At 48.3% G+C, this 8,869-nt stretch overlaps 1 pseudogene; it reads right to left on the bottom strand.

Moving 5' to 3' along the window:
• Window positions 1–2,293: 2,293 nt before the first annotated feature.
• Window positions 2,294–3,154, bottom strand: LOC142588658 (uncharacterized; annotated as a pseudogene).
• Between the last annotated feature and the right edge of the window lie 5,715 nt (window positions 3,155–8,869).

The following is an 8,869-nucleotide window of genomic DNA, read 5'->3' as shown; positions in this document are numbered from 1 at the left end:
CGTTCCTTTTGAAAATTTTTCTCTGCACAAAGTATACAGTACGTAAGCAAACGGTGCTTTAGCAGTGGCAACTATTAAAGTAGCTGCTGGGGCAGTGGCCTGTATGGTAGTGCAGTGGACAGTACTCATAGAGCCCCGCGGTGGAAGAAGGAGAGGCTAGACTATCGCCATCAGGAAAATAGGCTCGACGATGGTAGCCGTGACGTCTACGCAGTCACCTGATAAATAAGTGGCAATTCATTACGGGCCTACAAGCTGGTGACCCGGACATGAAACCAAATCACAACTCTATACGTCTACCAAGTTTCTTCTCAAAGCCGTGGAACCGGCCGCCGAAAAATGACGTCGTGAAGAAATTGGTACATCTTCAGTCGCCGCACTCGAACTTCCCGATTTCTGGCCATCAGACTGAACTCTAGCAGTGCCATCTGCACAACATAAACTGCTCAACTGCAGTGCCTTCATCGCTAAGGGGGGAGCCATGTAGTGGACAGTACTCATAGAGCCGCGCGTTAGAAGAAGAGGCTGGATTAGTGCCATCAGGCACCTGATAAATAAATGGAAATTCTTTGTGGGCCTCCTGTTCCTAAAGTAGTCTTAAATGTGCCCATTTGTATTGCGATAGCATTGATACGGACATTCCAGGTACATTTTTGCCGTCGTCATTGCCATCGGCGTCACCATGATGTTCCGTGTCAAGTGCAATGACGGTAACCCCGTCGCAGCGTGCCGTATGCTGTATCTGCGAGTGAAAGCGTGCAAGGGTAGCCGATGATCCCCGCTCAATCTCGCGCTCAAGACAGAGGAAATAGGCGAGGAGGCGCGCCGTCTTCTATTACGCTCCAGGCATTGAAGGAAGGGGAGGAACGGGGGGCGCCGTTGTACTTTGGTAGTAACTGCGTATTGCACGGCCGCGCGGGCTGTTGAAAGCGGTCTGCGTTGGAGGCAGTCTTGCTGCGGCGACGGCTCATACCTTTGTGCCTGCTGTGTTCTAGACGCTCTCCTTCCGTTGAAGCAATAGGCAGCACGAAGGACGCTTCGCTCACTCTGCCGCCACGCTTCCTCACGCCAGCGTTTCGACCGCGACTGCCTGCCGTCATCAAGTGTGATGTGTTCATGTACAGTAACGCAGGATTTTGGGCGTGTCGGAATGACATAATTAGGTTTGTGGCGCAGGAAAAGACGAGGACACGGGAAGGCGTGGTACACCAAGGTGCTGTGAGCACCGCGCCCCTGTGTATACCACGTCTTTCTGTGTCCTCGTCTTTTCGTGCGGTGTAAGCTTGGCCATGTTTTCATATTTGCCTGTGCAGCCTGACACCATGCGGGTTGATTTAGTTAATGAGTGAATATTTACAACTTCGTATGTACAATAAAACAACTCTCCTAAACTTTGCATGCCGCGTGCTAATTTTCTATTGCAATCGATGCCTCGCCTTTTGCGCAAAAGTGCCACTTTCTTTTGATGCACGCAGCACAGCAGCCGTCCGGACTACCAAAAATTGTTTGCCATGATGAAGCGCCACGGAAGTCTCATCGACCGGCTGTACGCATTCAGTGATGAGATGCTCACAGAAGTGTCCACGGGAAAGGCGGTCATAATTCACGTAGAAACCCTTCTGCGAATTGGGGTACGTATGCAGGAATGTAGGTCTTTCTTTGTCTATTTAAGTTCGGCAACACGTTGTAATGATACTTTTTATTTTCAGTTATTTATGTCCTTCGTCATTGACTGACTCAAAACTGGCCAATGTTGTTTGGCGGATCGGCCAAATGATAGGGCACCGTGCACAAATCATGAACGAAATCGAAATAACTGACTATTTACAAAATTTGGCCACTGTCTTTGTGGCTTTCCTCTTCTTTCATGCGTTTAATTTAAGCGGGCGCAGCTTAAACATATATTACAAGAGGGAGGAAGAGGAGGAGTTAGAATAACCAATATGCGCGCAGTAATACAAGCAAATCAAAGCTGAAATAACCATTATCTAAGAGGGAAAAATCCAAGTACTGGAAGTGGCGAGCCGGTAAACATAATTTAGGAAGCGAGTTTGGGGCATATTGTCAAAGAAATATAAAATTGTATAGGGAGCTTTTGGTCCGTTATAGCTGCGTTTAATTGTCTTGCCCTGCTTTGAGAAAACGATGATAACAATGCTGATTATTAAAACATTTCTAGTTTGATATAGCAAGATTCTATTTTAACGAATTTCCTGTACGATATAAAATACAACGCAAACATAAAGCGATGGGAACGGGCCCACAAGGCGTCGTTGCAAAATAAAACCTTACTTTATATATAAAAGTTTTCTGCGTCTTTAAAACAGCCAGGCCAGTAGTATTCCATAAGCAATCATTCCTTTGGTTTGCTTATGGCTAGGTGGCCGCACCACCCATTTCCATGACAGACACTCAAAAGGTCCTCCCTATACTTAGTAGGCACGACTAACTGATCTAAAATCCTACCCTTTCGATCTCTGTAGTGCCGATACAACAATACTCCTCTCTCATGTATCGTCACGTTGCGCCTAGCAATACCTTCTTTGGCTGTGTGATGTAATTTAGCTAAGCTCTCATCATTCTTTTGCTCGGCTGCCAAGGACTCTCTATCCACACGTAAGAGCTGATCAAAGTTCTTTGAGGCCGGTGATAATAACGACCCTGTCTCACTTGTGAGTGCGTCAGCTTGCTCTTCCCGCAGGCTTGAACTTTGACACTCTAGTGCTACGCTCTCATTGAACTGGTCAGCAGGCAGGCTTTCCTCAAATGTTTTTTCATCACTCGGGCCTAGCTCGGATTCGGTTATTGCAGTTATCTCCTATGCTACTTCCGCTGGAGCAGCTTGTGCATTTTCTGCCGAAAGCGACGCGATTTTTCGACCTTGGACTCGCGTCAATGCCTGTACTACGCCCTCTCCCAGTTTAAGCCCTTTGTCACGCAGTAACTGATTCGAACAATTCGAAAAGATGTAAGGGTACTCCAGTGACAAAAATTTGGAAACTGCAGCGTCAGTCTCTAGCTCCCCGAATGTTCCACTGATTTTGACTCTGGCCATGGGCCGACACACGCTGTGTTTTTCTACAACCTGTTTTATCCATGCTACTTCTCCGGTGTAGTCATTTACCGTCACGTAAGACGGATGGACAATGTCCATCGTGGCGGCACTGTCTCTTAGCACTCGGCATGGTTTGCCATTAACTTGCAGGTCGTGAAGATATGGACTTAAAAGTTCCATATTCTCGTCTTTTTCCTCTACGTAGGAGAAAACTACGCTAGGATCCCGCAGTTTACAGCTATATGTCCCAGGTTGTGGCACTTATAACAGCGGATCGGTCTAAAAGATTCGAATTTTCTTTTCTGTTCCCTTGTTCCCAGTTTTTGCGGTTTCTCCATTAAGTTTCTCCTCGCTCGTTTCTGCGGGCTTTTCCTCCATGTCTACAGGCTCCGATCGTCTATTCTGCGAACCCTTTCTGAACGGAAATGGTTTCTGCGGTTCATTTCGACCGTCCAAGTTTCCGTCCTCGGCGTTCAACTTTCCGCGGGTTGTGTACTCTTCGGCTAATTCAGCCGCCCTTTCCACAGTGTTTACATTCCCTCTGTCTTGCACCCACAGTTTCACAGCTTAGGGGATTGTTTTGTAAAACTGCTCTAGACACATGCATTCAATGATCATGTCTCTGCTGTCGTACGCTTCCGCGCTTTTCAGCCACTCGACTATGTTGGCCTTTAAGCTATATGCAAACTCCGGATATCCCTCGCTATCTTTCTTGCCTGTGCTCCTAAACCTTTGCCGAAAAGCTTCGGCTGAAAGACGGTATTTCTTCAGGAGACTAGCCTTAACTTTTGCATAATCATGTGCATCCTGTGCACTCAGTCTGGCGATTACTTCCGCCGCCTCACACGCCAACATAGACAGCAACTGTTGTGGCCATGTACTCGGGCCGAAGTTCATCTTTTCGCAAGTCCTTTCAATATTGCTTAGGAACAAGCCTATGTCCATCCCGACCTCAAATGGCTTTAATAGCCTGTCCATGCGGTACGATTCTGCCTCACTTGATCGTCCCAGAGCGCCTTCACTTCCGTGAGACAACTCCAAACGTTTGCTTTCAAGTTCAAGTTGCATATTTCTTAACTCGCGATCTTTATCGCGTTCCACTCTCTCTCTGTCCCGTTCTTCTCTTTCTCGTTCTTCTCTGTCCCGTTCTTCTGTTTTTCTGTCACGTTTCTCCCTTTCTTTTTCGGAAGTTCAAACCCCATTTCAATTTCTTCCTCACTGGCCTGATTGGAAATTAGCTCCAATAATTCCGATTTTAGCATTTCTTTGCGTACATCTAGGCCCAGTTCCTCACCAACAATCAACAACTCGTCTCTCAGCAATGTCCTTAACTCCATGATTGCTGCTTTACTACCTTGATCCTGCTCTCTAAATCTAGCTAGGAAAACACAACCTAGCTAACACTCAACAATCTAGCTTTCCTACTGTTCTAAACAGAACAACCGCAAAATGAAGCCTAGAGAGTCAAAGAAAGAACCAAGCACTCACCTCAGTCACAGCATCACGTCGCAAAGTCCATCCCACCGCTGTTAGCCAGTTGTTATGATTGGAGGCTCAATTCCATCGCTCGTGATCCGTTGTCAAGATTGGAGTCGGGCATGAATTAGAAGGTAGCTGGCCCATGCCGTCGTCCAACTTATCCACGCTGAGGACTTTGATGAAGGGAAGGACTGCTTCTCATTGAGAACGAGGAATATGGGTTTATATACAGTATTTATATCAGTCTAACATGACTGCTTGAGATAGAGTGACCTGAGCAGCCGCACAACAGCGGTTTTTAAACACTCGTGCTCTCCCGATACAAGGTGATGCGAACGTTCGTTTAGTCATCGCAAACTAGCCACCTCTCCGCGGCACGGTTTACACACACACACGCACACACGCATACACACAGGTATTTGCGGTCCGAAACCGACACCACACGAATTTCATAGAAATCGGAGCCGTTCCGGGTAGCGCGTTGTCTTGCGTCTTGGTCGGTGCTGGAGAAGGAGTGTCCGTCGGCGTCGGCTCCCCCGCCCGTAGGAGATCAAGTCCGCTTTGTCGTGTTGTGCACAAAGCCTGCTTCGTCGAACTCCTTCAGTCACAACGCATCCTAGCTGAACCGACGGATGGTGGCTGATGCGCGTATTGATATCGACACAAAGTCGACTTCGCCACGGCGTGGCTAGAGGTTGACGGCGATGCTCCCGAGCAGTTGCTTCCACAGTCGCAACTGGTTGGCAAAACTTGCACTGCAGCTGGCCGTTAACAGCGGGTGTAAGCTCTTCGACCGAGGGAAACGGCCTGAATAAGCCCGCATGCCTCCCCTTTCTTTTGCCGATGCTTCTTATTTGTGATTCGACTGAGTAGCCCTTAGATTTCGCGGGTTATGTGCTCGAGGTGGCGTATGGTTTCCTAGCAGGAGTTTCTTTGTTCGAGGAAAAATACGAGCACACGTATGGTGGGGACTCGGGCCACGGGGTTACCGTTGGCTGTAATTCTAAGGGTCGCCTGCATAGCTCCGCTGTATTTGCCTTCGAGAAAGTTCCAAATTGGTCAGTGAGTACTTCAGACCGCTTGTGGCTGCACATACCTGTACGACGTCCGCGGCCTTTTGGAGCGCATGTTGTACCTATTTAGCGTTGCCTTGCCATATGATGACGACGCCTGCATAAACCGCGTGACGAATAAGGGGGGATCTTATCTAGCTCTCTGGGCAGAGAGCTCATTGTGCAGTTAAAAACAAACAGGGCTAGCATTGCTGCCTGCGGCTTGTCTCGTGCTCTTAGCAGGATTACAGGGTTTCTGAGATTGTCAATTTGGGACGAGGTTGTATAATTCCAAAGGAATGCTGTTATGTATCGGTGCGCTCTGGCTCCCGCTTTCATTTCCGATATATGGTGTACAATGGCTCAAAGAGCGGTATTATCGCAGTCTTTGTGGACGTCTAGACCCAGTGCCGTTCGTATTGCTCCTGGGGTGCCCGGATCTACAATGTCTCGTTTTAGCAGCCGCATTATGTATTTTGATGATACTGCCTACCTGAACCCGGAAAGCGTGGATGGGAAGAGGCGATGCTGTTCGACGTGCTCCGCTAACCGTGCAATTAGGAAGTGTTCGAGCGCCTTGCCTAAGCGTGACGCTAGAGATATGGGTTGGAGATTCTCACGTAAGAGCTCTTTTCCAGCCTTGGGGACGAACACGACTGCGGCTTCTTTCCACTTGTACGGTAACTCACCCGTGTGCCGTATTTGTTGAAAGTAATCGGTCAGGCTCTTGATCAAGTGGTCCTCCAGTGTCCGTAGCATCTTATTCGCGATTCCACCCGCGGCCCACCGCCAAGTTAGTCTTCCGGTCTGCCAGTGCCTCTCTCACTGCTGCTTCAGCAATATGAGTGTCCAGGTGTTCGCTCTCCCTGAGTAGTCCTCGTATGCTTGCTGGTCTAGCTCAGCATTGTTGTATCGGCTACTGCATTCGTGTATTATTTCTCGATTCCGGCCAGGGAGGCCTCTCAGGAGCTTGGTGACTCTCTTCTGGGTTTCGCCTTTTGTATTGTTCCGGTCCATTAGGTATCGGAAAAAGAGCCAAGGGTATTTCGATCCTTCCTGACGGTTCAGGCGATTGCATAACTGCGTTATATGCAATACGCTAGGCTGGGGCGTGTAGTCTAGAACTACGGTCTCTACCTGTGTAAGATTAATGCGCAGCTGTCGGTCATGTTTTCGTTTGAGCCATGCCGCTTCTACAGGCTTCTGCCTCGTTCCCGCAATCCTATAAGCCTACATTAAGGTGTCGGCCTTTCCGCTTCCCTCAGGGTCTGCGTCGTTGGCGCCTCTGTACTCTGAAGCAGGTCTCGCGTGAACTGTTCCGGGCTTGAGATCTGTTTGGCAGCGTTTGTAGCATCGGGGCGTTTGTGCACTAGGGTATCGTTTGTAGCTCTCATGTTTGTAGCATCGGGGCGATACATTTTAGGAGGGGATTGACACGCAAGGTTTTTTAACCTTTTCTCGGGGCCTGTACTTTACCCGCTAACAACTGAAAGTTAACGCTAGGCTCAGGACACGCCTACTTTATTTCCAACGTACTCGAACGTTATCGTTAATTCTATCTATTACGCATCTTCTAGCTGAACTTCTATAATCAGATTGGATACGCCACACGAATTGCGTAGTTGTTTCTGGAGGACACGCGAAGACCAGCGATTACCCTAGAGGTTTAAGACGAGTCATGTATAAAAGCGGACGCACTTGACCCGCACATCAGATTGGGTTGATGGCCGACAGTGATCGCCGCTTTCGTTCTACTTCAAGGGTCACTTGTTTTCGTGGGCTCAAGTTGGCCCAATAATATCTTAGTGCGGGATTCATAGTTTTGCTAAACGGTGTTCTTTACCGTCACTAGAACGGTACAGTATACTGCAAGAGATTGCACCCTATAATAACAGCATTGTGTGCGACTGCTGCGTGCATGCCAACGGTGACGGTATACATGAAGTTGTTCGCGCTGAATCCCTCGTAACTTTTAGCAGTCATTCAAAGCACACTTCGGGCTATGCATCCTTCCGCCAATGACGCCGAAATACATTATTACATTTATCTATAGCCAACATGCAGCAAAGCACGCAACAAAGAACTCAGGCGCAATGACAACATACAAGTGAGCAGGAAATTTGTAATGATAATTTCCTTGACGGCATGACAAAGCTTGTCGCGGTAGCATTTTGCGGGATCCCGGCAGCGGCGGAATCATGGAGGCTAGGGGTCATCTGCGTCTCAAATTGCGCGCCTTCGAGGCCTGTCGCCATCATGGTCGAAGCCCATTACGCCAGGAACCCTTTCAAGGCAAATCCGGATTGCGGCATTCATCACCGAGCCGTTGTGGGCGCTGCCGACGTACTCGCAGGACTGGCACCAACAAACATAATATCTCTGGTTTGAGTGCCTGAACTAGTGTGACCCTACGCTGTGAATAAGCGGCGTGGCATTGGGCTGCCAAACACAAGGTCGGTCGTTCGATTCACAGCCTCGACGAGGGCGTTTCGATATGGGTGAAGTGCAAAACCGCCCCTGTACTTGGATTTATGTGCACCGTAGAGAAGGCCGGGTTGTGAAAATTATTCTTAAGTCCATTATTGCGGTACTCCTCATAATCAGATCATGGTTGAGCCATGTAACATCCTATAATTTATTTAACTTTATTACCTTATGTGATCGACGCATAAATGAATGCGCCAGCAAATTTGCCATTCAATACTACTCGGCAGGTAAAATATTGGTGAGTGCAGTAAGTTACTCAGACCAAAATTATAGCACTAACGGCGACGAGCAGTGCGAGTTGCCAACGAAAGCCTTCAGCATGCGCGTTCAGGGTCGAGAAAAGTTACTGTGGAATCCTCCTACTGGCACTTTTCAGATAATGCTTAAGCATTACTTCCCGTCGCTCACTTGCACTCGTGCAACGAATGACTGATTGGCCGAGTTGCGGACACGGCGGCTAACTTTTTGAAGGATGTCGCAATCTGCTGCAAGTCTTGTTATGACCTTTCGCAATTGCTTAATTGGCGAAACTAATTAGTTGCAATTATTATTATTGTTGGGCAAAATTATTTAATTGAATGACATTAGATAATTAGGCTGGCTACCCGCTGCACGGTGACGTATGCGAGGCATGTATTCTCGGACGATCACTTTTGGCGATGCCATAGCCTTCGCGTGACGCATTCCTGAACCAGCCAATCAGGGCGCGCCTGATAGCCGAGGCGATAGTATCGCCGAAAATTATCGCCCTCGAATACGTCATCAGGTCGTCACCTTGAGTGGCGTGGTTTTTGCG

Source organism: Dermacentor variabilis, chromosome 7 (genome assembly GCF_050947875.1).
Source record: "Dermacentor variabilis isolate Ectoservices chromosome 7, ASM5094787v1, whole genome shotgun sequence".
Lineage (NCBI taxonomy): Eukaryota > Metazoa > Arthropoda > Arachnida > Ixodida > Ixodidae > Dermacentor > Dermacentor variabilis.
The sequence above is the reverse complement of the archived record's forward strand: the minus strand, read 5'-3'. Positions and strand labels throughout refer to the sequence as shown.